Raw genomic sequence first — 13,498 nt, forward strand, 5'->3', positions numbered from 1 at the left:
ATAGGAACGCTTTTTGTTTTTTCTTGATTAACACATACAATGACAGATAAAAAAATACTACATTTTACTACTGGATTTTTCTAATAAATTAAAACCTTTTATACTTCTACCTGATCTGGTTTGCGTATCCTCCTTTTTTGTTCACTCAAAATTCTTTGTCAACATGAAAAATACTTGTAAACACCATCTGTAAAAAAACAGAAGACAGACAAAAAAAAATACCAACTTACATGCATGAACACATACAATATCAGATATAAAATACTACACGTAAAATGCACACAACGGGATCTGTAAAAAAAAATGTTTATACGTGCATACTTATTATACTGGAAAAGAGAAAAAAAAGTCAGACAAAAAGAGTAATAAAGTTGCAAGGAGAAAGAACAAATACATGTTATAACAAACCCGATGCCAAACTCTTCTTCAACATGAAAAATTCTTGTCGACCGCCATCTGTAAGAAAACAGAAGAGAGACAAAACAGAAAAAGAGAAAACAACGTACATGCATTTACACATACAATGGAAGAAATAAAATATTACACATTGCAAAACTAAAGGATACTACAGGGTGGGCCATTTCTATGGATACACCGTATCTATGGATACACCCCATATACCACATCATACCATTATTTTTTTTGTTCCAACAGTCTTGGAGGGATCTATCCGATGTGGGTTAGTGTCAGACCAATAGCGGTGGTTGTTTGTTTACTTCACCATTCACATAAAACGGTGTATCTATATAAATGGCCATATTAAAGTGTATTCATATAAATGGCCCACCCTGTACTGTGGCCTCCTCCTCCCAAATAGCCACCCTATTCCTCTCCAGATTTCTTTTCTTTAACAGTTATATGGCAAAATCTGCTACTACGATTAAGGGCAGATGGTAGGCCCGATATGCGTGAGTTGATCCTGTGATTTTATTGCCATGTCTGTGGATTTTTCTAATAAATTAAAACCTTTTATACTTCTACCTGGTCTGGTTGGCGGATCCTCCATTTTTGTTCCCTCAAAAACCTTTGTCAACATGAAAAATACTTGTAAACCCCATCTGTAAAAAAACAGAAGACAGAAAAAAAAATACCAACTTACATGCATTAACACATACAATAACAGATATAAAATACGACACATAAAATGCACACAAAGTGATCTGTAAAAAAAGATTGTTTTTACATGCATACATATTATATTGGAAAAGAGAAAAAAAGTCAGACAAAAAGAGTAAAAAAGTTGCAAGGACAAAGAACAAATACATGTTATTACAAACCCGATGCCAAACTCTTCTTCAACATGAAAAATCCTTGTCGGCCGCCATCTGTAAAAAACAGAAGAGAGACAAAACAGAAAAAGAGAAAACAACATACATGCAACTACACATACAATGGAAGAAATAAAAATATTACACATTGCAAAACTAAAGGATACTACAGGTTGGGCCATTTATATGGATACAGCGTATCTATGGATACACCCCATAAACCACACCATACCATCAATTTTTTTGTTCCAACAGTCTTGGAGGGATCTTTCCAATGTGGGTTAGTGTCAGACTAATAGCGGTGGTTGTTTGTTAACTTCACCATTTACATAAAACGGTGTATCTATATAAATGGCCATATAAACGTGTATCCATATAAATGGCCCACCCTGTACTGTGGCCTCCTCCTCCCCAATAGCCACCCTATTCCTCTCCAGATAGATACAGTTAGTGTGCAAAATCTGCACAGTGAATGTGAAGACACAAATATGCCCAACTGTCACCGCCATAACAATTCACATGCAAAATTCTTCTTCAACATGAAAAATACTTGCAAACCCCATCTGTAAAAAAACAGAAGTCAGACAAAAAAAAATACCAACTTACAAGCATGAACACATACAATAACAGATATAAAATACTACACGTATAATGCACACAAAGTGATCTGTAAAAAAAGATTGTTCATACATGCATACATATTATACTGGAAAAGAGAAAAAAAAGTCAGACAAAAAGAGTAATAAAGTTGCAAGGAGAAAGAACAAATACATGTTATAACAAACCCGATGCCAAACTCTTCTTCAACATGAAAAATTCTTGTCGGCCGCCATCTGTAAGAAAACAGAAAAGAGACAAAACAGAAAAAGAGAAAACAACGTACATGCATTTACACATACAATGGAAGAAATAAAATATTACACATTGCAAAACTAAAGGATACTACAGGGTGGGCCATTTATATGGATACAGCGTATCTATGGATACACCCCATAAACCACACAGACTAATAGCGGTGGTTGTTTGTTAACTTCACCATTTACATAAATCAGTGTATTTATATAAATGGCCATATTAACGTGTATCCATATATATGGCCCACCCTGTACTGTGGCCTCCTCCTCCCCAATAGCCACCCTATTCCTCTCCAGATTTATTTTCTTTAACAGTTAGTGTGCAAAATCTGCACAGTGAATGTGAAGACACAAATATGCCCAACTGTCATCGCCATAACAATTCACATGCAAAAGTCTTCCTCAACATGAAAAATACTTGTAAACCCCATCTGTAAAAAAACAGAAGACAGACAAAAAAAAATACCAACTTACATGCATAAACACATACAATAACAGATATAAAATACTACACGTAAAATGCACACAAAGTGATCTGTAAAAAAAGATTATTCGCACATGCATACATATTATACTGGAAACGAGAAAAAAAGTCAGACAAAAAGAGTAATAAAGTTGCAAGGAGAAAGAACAAATACATGTCATAACAATCCCGATGCCAAACTCTTCTTCAACATGAAAAATTCTTGTCGGCCGCCATCTGTAAGAAAACAGAAAAGAGACAAAACAGAAAAAGAGAAAACAACGTACATGCAACTACACATACAATGGAAGAAATAAAATATTACACATTGCAAAACTAAAGGATACTACAGGGTGGGCCATTTATATGGATACAGCGTATCTAAAGATACACCCCATAAACCACACCATATCATCAATTTTTTTTGTTCCAACAGTCTTGGAGGGATCTATCCAATGTGGGTTAGTGTCAGACCAATATCGGTGGTTGTTTGTTAACTTCACCATTTACATAAATCGGTGTATCTATATAAATGGCCATATAAACGTGTATCCATATAAATGGCCCACCCTGTACTGTGGCCTCCTCCTCCCCAATAGCCACCCTATTCCTCTCCAGATTTATTTTTTTTAACAGTTAGTGTGCAAAATATGCACAGTGAATGTGAAGACACAAATATGCCCAACTGTCACCGCCATAACAATTCACATGCAAAAGTCTTCCTCAACATGAAAAATACTTGTAAACCCCATCTGTAAAAAAACAGAAGACAGACAAAAAAAATACCAACTTACATGCATGAACACATACAATAACAGATATAAAATACTACACGTAAAATGCACACAAAGTGATCTGTAAAAAAAGATTGTTCGTACATGCATACATATTATACTGGAAAAGAGAAAAAAAGTCAGACAAAAAGAGTAATAAAGTTGCAAGGAGAAAGAACAAATACATGTCATAACAAACCCGATGCCAAACTCTTCTTCAACATGAAAAATTCTTGTCGGCCGCCATCTGTAAGAAAACAGAAGAGAGACAAAACAGAAAAAGAGAAAACAACGTACATGCATTTACACATACAATGGAAGAAATAAAATATTACACATTGCAAAACTAAAGGATACTACAGGGTGGGCCATTTATATGGATACAGCGTATCTATGGATACACCCCATAAACCACACAGACCAATAGTGGTGGTTGTTTGTTAACTTCACCATTTACATAAAACGGTGTATCTATATAAATGGCCATATAAACGTGTATCCATATAAATGGCCCACCCAGTACTGTGGCCTCCTCCTCCCCAATAACCACCCTATTCCTCTCCAGATTTATTTTCTTTAACAGTTAGTGTGCAAAATCTGCACAGTAAATGTGAAGACACAAATATGCCCAACTGTCACTGCCATAACAATTCACATGCAAAATTCTTCCTCAACATGAAAAATACTTGTAAACCCCATCTGTAAAAAAAAACAGAAGACAGACAAAAAAAAATACCAACCTACATGCATGAACACATACAATAACAGATATAAAATACTACACGTAAAATGCACACAAAGTGATCTGTAAAAAAAGATTGTTCATACATGCATACATACTATACTGGAAAAGAGAAAAAAAGTCAGACAAAAAGAGTAATAAAGTTGCAAGGAGAAAGAACAAATACATGTTATAACAAACCCGATGCCAAACTCATCTTCAACATGAAAAATTCTTGTCGGCTGCCATCTGTAAGAAAACAGAAGAGAGACAAAACAGAAAAAGAGAAAACAACGTACATGCATTTACACATACAATGGAAGAAATGAAATATTACACATTGCAAAACTAAAGGATACTACAGGGTGGGCCATTTATATGGATACAGCGTATCTATGGATACACCCCATAAACCACACCATATCATCAATTTTTTTTGTTCCAACAGTCTTGGAGGGATCTATCCAATGTGGGTTAGTGTCAGACCAATAGCGGTGGTTGTTTGTTAACTTCACCATTTACATAAAACGGTGTAACTATATATATGGCCATATTAACGTGTATCCATATAAATGGCCCACCCTGTACTGTGGCCTCCTCCTCCCCAATAGCCACCCTATTCCTCTCCAGATCTATTTTCTTTAACAGTTAGTGTGCAAAATCTGCACAGTGAATGTGAAGACACAAATATGCCCAACTGTCACCGCCATAACAATTCACATGCAAAAGCCTTCCTCAACATGAAAAATACTTGTAAACCCCATCTGTAAAAAAACAGAAGACAGACAAAAAAAAATATCAACTTACATGCATGAACACATACAATAACAGATATAAAATACTACACGTATAATGCACACAAACTGATCTGTAAAAAAAGATTGTTCATACATGCATACATATTATACTGGAAAAGAGAAAAAAAAGTCAGACAAAAAGAGTAATAAAGTTGCAAGGACAAAGAACAAATACATGTTATAACAAACCCGATGCCAAACTCTTCTTCAACATGAAAAATTCTTGTCGGCCGCCATCTGTAAGAAAACAGAAAAGAGACAAAACAGAAAAAGAGAAAACAACGTACATGCATTTACACATACAATGGAAGAAATAAAATATTACACATTGCAAAACTAAAGGATACTACAGGGTGGGCCATTTATATGGATACAGCGTATCAATGGATACACCTTATAAACCACACAGACCAATAGCGGTGGTTGTTTGTTAACTTCACCATTCACATAAATCGGTGTATCTATATAAATGGCCATATTAACGTGTATCCATATATATGGCCCACCCTGTACTGTGGCCTCCTCCTCCCCAATAGCCACCCTATTCCTCTCCAGATTTATTTTCTTTAACAGTTAGTGTGCAAAATCTGCACAGTGAATGTGAAGACACAAATATGCCCAACTGTCACCGCCATAACAATTCACATGCAAAATTCTTCCTCAACATGAAAAATACTTGTAAACCCCATCTGTAAAAAAACAGCAGACAGACAAAAAAAATACCAACTTACATGCATGAACACATACAATAACAGATATAAAATACTACACGTAAAAAGCACAAAAAGTGATCTGTAAAAAAAGATTGTTTATACATGCATACATATTATACTGGAAAAGAGAAAAAAAGTCAGAAAAAAAGAGTAATAAAGTTGCAAGGAGAAAGAACAAATACATGTTATAAAAAACCCGATGCCAAACTCTTCTTCAACATGAAAAATTCTTGTCGGCCGCCATCTGTAAGAAAATAGAAGAGAGACAAAACAGAAAAAGAGAAAACAACGTACATGCAACTACACATACAATGGAAGAAATAAAATATTACACATTGCAAAACTAAAGGATACTACAGGTTGGGCCATTTATATGGATACACTGTATCTATGGATACACCCCATAAACCACACCATACCATCAATTTTTTTGTTCCAACAGTCTTGGAGGGATCTTTCCAATGTGGGTTAGTGTCAGACCAATAGCGGTGGTTGTTTGTTAACTTCACCATTTACATAAAACGGTGTACCTATATAAATAGCCATATTAAAGTGTATCCATATAAATGGCCCACCCTGTACTGTGGCCTCCTCCTCCCCAATAGCCACCCTATTCCTCTCCAGATTTATTTTCTTTAACAGTTAGTGTGCAAAATCTGCACAGTGAATGTGAAGACACAAATATGCCCAACTGTCACCGCCATAACAATTCACATGCAAAATTCTTCCTCAACATGAAAAATACTTGTAAACCCCATCTGTAAAAAAACAGAAGACAGACCAAAAAAAATACCAACTTACATGCATTAGCACATACAATAACAGATATAAAATACTACACGTAAAATGCACACAAAGTGATCTGTAAAAAAAGATTGTTTATACATGCATACATATTATACTGGAAAAGAGAAAAAAAGTCAGACAAAAAGAGTAATAAAGTTGCAAGGAGAAAGAACAAATACATGTTATAACAAACCCGATGCCAAACTCATCTTTAACATAAAAAATTCTTGTCGGCCGCCATCTGTAAGAAAACAGAAGAGAGACAAAACAGAAAAAGAGAAAACAACGTACATGCATTTACACATACAATGGAAGAAATAAAATATTACACATTGCAAAACTAAAGGATACTACAGGGTGGGCCATTTATATGGATACAGCATATCTATGGATACACCCCATAAACCACACAGACCAATAGCGGTGGTTGTTTGTTAACTTCACCATTTACATAAATCGGTGTATCTATATAAATGGCCATATTAACGTGTATCCATATATATGGCTAACCCTGTACTGTGTTAACAAAGTTAACAAACAACCACCGCTATTAGTCTGTGTGGTTTATGGGGTGTATCCATAGATACGCTGTATCCATATAAATGGCCCACCCTGTAGTATCCTTTAGTTTTGCAATGTGTAATATTTTATTTCTTCCATTGTATGTGTAAATGCCTGTACGTTGTTTTCTCTTTTTCTGTTTTGTCTCTCTTCTGTTTTCTTACAGATGGCGGCCGACAAGAATTTTTTATGTTAAAGATGAGTTTGGCATCGGGTTTGTTATAACATGTATTTGTTCTTTCTATCTATGGATACACCCCATAAACCACACAGACCAATAGCGGTGGTTGTTTGTTAACTTCAATATTTACATAAAACGGTGTATCTATATAAATGGCCATATAAACGTGTATCCATATAAATGGCCCACCCTGTACTGTGGCCTCCTCCTCCCCAATAGCCACCCTATTCCTCTCCAGATGTATTTTCTTTAACATTTAGTGTGCAAAATCTGCACAGTGAATGTGAAGACACAAATATGCCCAACTGTCACCGCCATAACAATTCACATGCAAAAGTCTTTCTCAACATGAAAAATACTTGTAAACCCCATCTGTAAAAAAACAGAAGACAGACAAAAAAAATACCAACTTACATGCATGAACACATACAATAACAGATATAAAATACTACACGTAAAATGCACACAAAGTGATCTGTAAAAAAAGATTGTTCATACATGCATACATATTATACTGGAAAAGAGAAAAAAAAAGTCAGACAAAAAGAGTAATAAAGTTGCAAGGAGAAAGAACAAATACATGTTATAACAAACCCGATGCCAAACTCTTCTTCAACATGAAAAATCCTTGTCGGCCGCCATCTGTAAGAAAACAGAAGAGAGACAAAACAGAACAAGAGAAAACAACATACATGCAACTACACATACAATGGAAGAAATAAAAATATTACACATTGCAAAACTAAAGGATACTACAGGTTGGGCCATTTATATGGATACAGCGTATCTATGGATACACCCCATAAACCACACCATACCATCAATTTTTTTGTTCCAACAGTCTTGGAGGGATCTTTCCAATGTGGGTTAGTGTCAGACTAATAGCGGTGGTTGTTTGTTAACTTCACCATTTACATAAAACGGTGTATCTATATAAATGGCCATATAAACGTGTATCCATATAAATGGCCCACCCTGTACTGTGGCCTCCTCCTCCCCAATAGCCACCCTATTCCTCTCCAGATGTATTTTCTTTAACATTTAGTGTGCAAAATCTGCACAGTGAATGTGAAGACACAAATATGCCCAACTGTCACCGCCATAACAATTCACATGCAAAAGTCTTTCTCAACATGAAAAATACTTGTAAACCCCATCTGTAAAAAAACAGAAGACAGACAAAAAAAATACCAACTTACATGCATGAACACATACAATAACAGATATAAAATACTACACGTAAAATGCACACAAAGTGATCTGTAAAAAAAGATTGTTCATACATGCATACATATTATACTGGAAAAGAGAAAAAAAAAGTCAGACAAAAAGAGTAATAAAGTTGCAAGGAGAAAGAACAAATACATGTTATAACAAACCCGATGCCAAACTCTTCTTCAACATGAAAAATCCTTGTCGGCCGCCATCTGTAAGAAAACAGAAGAGAGACAAAACAGAACAAGAGAAAACAACATACATGCAACTACACATACAATGGAAGAAATAAAAATATTACACATTGCAAAACTAAAGGATACTACAGGTTGGGCCATTTATATGGATACAGCGTATCTATGGATACACCCCATAAACCACACCATACCATCAATTTTTTTGTTCCAACAGTCTTGGAGGGATCTTTCCAATGTGGGTTAGTGTCAGACTAATAGCGGTGGTTGTTTGTTAACTTCACCATTTACATAAAACGGTGTATCTATATAAATGGCCATATAAACGTGTATCCATATAAATGGCCCACCCTGTACTGTGGCCTCCTCCTCCCCAATAGCCACCCTATTCCTCTCCAGATTTATTTTTTTTAACAGTTAGTGTGCAAAATCTGCACAGTGAATGTGAAGACACAAATATGCCCAACTGTCACCGCCATAACAATTCACATGCAAAATTCTTCTTCAACATGAAAAATACTTGCAAACCCCATCTGTAAAAAAACAGAAGTCAGACAAAAAAAAATACCAACTTACAAGCATGAACACATACAATAACAGATATAAAATACTACACGTATAATGCACACAAAGTGATCTGTAAAAAAAGATTGTTCATACATGCATACATATTATACTGGAAAAGAGAAAAAAAAGTCAGACAAAAAGAGTAATAAAGTTGCAAGGAGAAAGAACAAATACATGTTATAACAAACCCGATGCCAAACTCTTCTTCAACATGAAAAATTCTTGTCGGCCGCCATCTGTAAGAAAACAGAAAAGAGACAAAACAGAAAAAGAGAAAACAACGTACATGCATTTACACATACAATGGAAGAAATAAAATATTACACATTGCAAAACTAAAGGATACTACAGGGTGGGCCATTTATATGGATACAGCGTATCTATGGATACACCCCATAAACCACACAGACTAATAGCGGTGGTTGTTTGTTAACTTCACCATTTACATAAATCAGTGTATTTATATAAATGGCCATATTAACGTGTATCCATATATATGGCCCACCCTGTACTGTGGCCTCCTCCTCCCCAATAGCCACCCTATTCCTCTCCAGATTTATTTTCTTTAACAGTTAGTGTGCAAAATTTGCACAGTGAATGTGAAGACACAAATATGCCCAACTGTCATCGCCATAACAATTCACATGCAAAAGTCTTCCTCAACATGAAAAATACTTGTAAACCCCATCTGTAAAAAAACAGAAGACAGACAAAAAAAAATACCAACTTACATGCATAAACACATACAATAACAGATATAAAATACTACACGTAAAATGCACACAAAGTGATCTGTAAAAAAAGATTATTCGTACATGCATACATATTATACTGGAAACGAGAAAAAAAGTCAGACAAAAAGAGTAATAAAGTTGCAAGGAGAAAGAACAAATACATGTCATAACAATCCCGATGCCAAACTCTTCTTCAACATGAAAAATTCTTGTCGGCCGCCATCTGTAAGAAAACAGAAAAGAGACAAAACAGAAAAAGAGAAAACAACGTACATGCAACTACACATACAGTGGAAGAAATAAAATATTACACATTGCAAAACTAAAGGATACTACAGGGTGGGCCATTTATATTGATACAGCGTATCTATGGATACACCCCATAAACCACACCATATCATCAATTTTTTTTGTTCCAACAGTCTTGGAGGGATCTATCCAATGTGGGTTAGTGTCAGACCAATATCGGTGGTTGTTTGTTAACTTCACCATTTACATAAAACGGTGTATCTATATAAATGGCCATATAAACGTGTATCCATATAAATGGCCCACCCTGTACTGTGGCCTCCTCCTCCCCAATAGCCACCCTATTCCTCTCCAGATTTATTTTTTTTAACAGTTAGTGTGCAAAATCTGCACAGTGAATGTGAAGACACAAATATGCCCAACTGTCACCGCCATAACAATTCACATGCAAAAGTCTTCCTCAACATGAAAAATACTTGTAAACCCCATCTGTAAAAAAACAGAAGACAGACAAAAAAAATACCAACTTACATGCATGAACACATACAATAACAGATATAAAATACTACACGTAAAATGCACACAAAGTGATCTGTAAAAAAAGATTGTTCGTACATGCATACATATTATACTGGAAAAGAGAAAAAAAGTCAGACAAAAAGAGTAATAAAGTTGCAAGGAGAAAGAACAAATACATGTCATAACAAACCCGATGCCAAACTCTTCTTCAACATGAAAAATTCTTGTCGGCCGCCATCTGTAAGAAAACAGAAGAGAGACAAAACAGAAAAAGAGAAAACAACGTACATGCATTTACACATACAATGGAAGAAATAAAATATTACACATTGCAAAACTAAAGGATACTACAGGGTGGGCCATTTATATGGATACAGCGTATCTATAGATACACCCCATAAACCACACAGACCAATAGTGGTGGTTGTTTGTTAACTTCACCATTTACATAAAACGGTGTATCTATATAAATGGCCATATAAACGTGTATCCATATAAATGGCCCACCCAGTACTGTGGCCTCCTCCTCCCCAATAACCACCCTATTCCTCTCCAGATTTATTTTCTTTAACAGTTAGTGTGCAAAATCTGCACAGTAAATGTGAAGACACAAATATGCCCAACTGTCACTGCCATAACAATTCACATGCAAAATTCTTCCTCAACATGAAAAATACTTGTAAACCCCATCTGTAAAAAAAACAGAAGACAGACAAAAAAAAATACCAACCTACATGCATGAACACATACAATAACAGATATAAAATACTACACGTAAAATGCACACAAAGTGATCTGTAAAAAAAGATTGTTCATACATGCATACATACTATACTGGAAAAGAGAAAAAAAGTCAGACAAAAAGAGTAATAAAGTTGCAAGGAGAAAGAACAAATACATGTTATAACAAACCCGATGCCAAACTCATCTTCAACATGAAAAATTCTTGTCGGCTGCCATCTGTAAGAAAACAGAAGAGAGACAAAACAGAAAAAGAGAAAACAACGTACATGCATTTACACATACAATGGAAGAAATGAAATATTACACATTGCAAAACTAAAGGATACTACAGGGTGGGCCATTTATATGGATACAGCGTATCTATGGATACACCCCATAAACCACACCATATCATCAATTTTTTTTGTTCCAACAGTCTTGGAGGGATCTATCCAATGTGGGTTAGTGTCAGACCAATAGCGGTGGTTGTTTGTTAACTTCACCATTTACATAAAACGGTGTAACTATATATATGGCCATATTAACGTGTATCCATATAAATGGCCCACCCTGTACTGTGGCCTCCTCCTCCCCAATAGCCACCCTATTCCTCTCCAGATCTATTTTCTTTAACAGTTAGTGTGCAAAATCTGCACAGTGAATGTGAAGACACAAATATGCCCAACTGTCACCGCCATAACAATTCACATGCAAAAGCCTTCCTCAACATGAAAAATACTTGTAAACCCCATCTGTAAAAAAACAGAAGACAGACAAAAAAAAATATCAACTTACATGCATGAACACATACAATAACAGATATAAAATACTACACGTATAATGCACACAAACTGATCTGTAAAAAAAGATTGTTCATACATGCATACATATTATACTGGAAAAGAGAAAAAAAAGTCAGACAAAAAGAGTAATAAAGTTGCAAGGACAAAGAACAAATACATGTTATAACAAACCCGATGCCAAACTCTTCTTCAACATGAAAAATTCTTGTCGGCCGCCATCTGTAAGAAAACAGAAAAGAGACAAAACAGAAAAAGAGAAAACAACGTACATGCATTTACACATACAATGGAAGAAATAAAATATTACACATTGCAAAACTAAAGGATACTACAGGGTGGGCCATTTATATGGATACAGCGTATCAATGGATACACCTTATAAACCACACAGACCAATAGCGGTGGTTGTTTGTTAACTTCACCATTCACATAAATCGGTGTATCTATATAAATGGCCATATTAACGTGTATCCATATATATGGCCCACCCTGTACTGTGGCCTCCTCCTCCCCAATAGCCACCCTATTCCTCTCCAGATTTATTTTCTTTAACAGTTAGTGTGCAAAATCTGCACAGTGAATGTGAAGACACAAATATGCCCAACTGTCACCGCCATAACAATTCACATGCAAAATTCTTCCTCAACATGAAAAATACTTGTAAACCCCATCTGTAAAAAAACAGCAGACAGACAAAAAAAATACCAACTTACATGCATGAACACATACAATAACAGATATAAAATACTACACGTAAAAAGCACAAAAAGTGATCTGTAAAAAAAGATTGTTTATACATGCATACATATTATACTGGAAAAGAGAAAAAAAGTCAGAAAAAAAGAGTAATAAAGTTGCAAGGAGAAAGAACAAATACATGTTATAACAAACCCGATGCCAAACTCTTCTTCAACATGAAAAATTCTTGTCGGCCGCCATCTGTAAGAAAATAGAAGAGAGACAAAACAGAAAAAGAGAAAACAACGTACATGCAACTACACATACAATGGAAGAAATAAAATATTACACATTGCAAAACTAAAGGATACTACAGGTTGGGCCATTTATATGGATACACTGTATCTATGGATACACCCCATAAACCACACCATACCATCAATTTTTTTGTTCCAACAGTCTTGGAGGGATCTTTCCAATGTGGGTTAGTGTCAGACCAATAGCGGTGGTTGTTTGTTAACTTCACCATTTACATAAAACGGTGTACCTATATAAATAGCCATATTAAAGTGTATCCATATAAATGGCCCACCCTGTACTGTGGCCTCCTCCTCCCCAATAGCCACCCTATTCCTCTCCAGATTTATTTTCTTTAACAGTTAGTGTGCAAAATCTGCACAGTGAATGTGAAGACACAAA

This window comes from Hyperolius riggenbachi, chromosome 6 (genome assembly GCF_040937935.1).
Source record: "Hyperolius riggenbachi isolate aHypRig1 chromosome 6, aHypRig1.pri, whole genome shotgun sequence".
NCBI lineage: Eukaryota > Metazoa > Chordata > Amphibia > Anura > Hyperoliidae > Hyperolius > Hyperolius riggenbachi.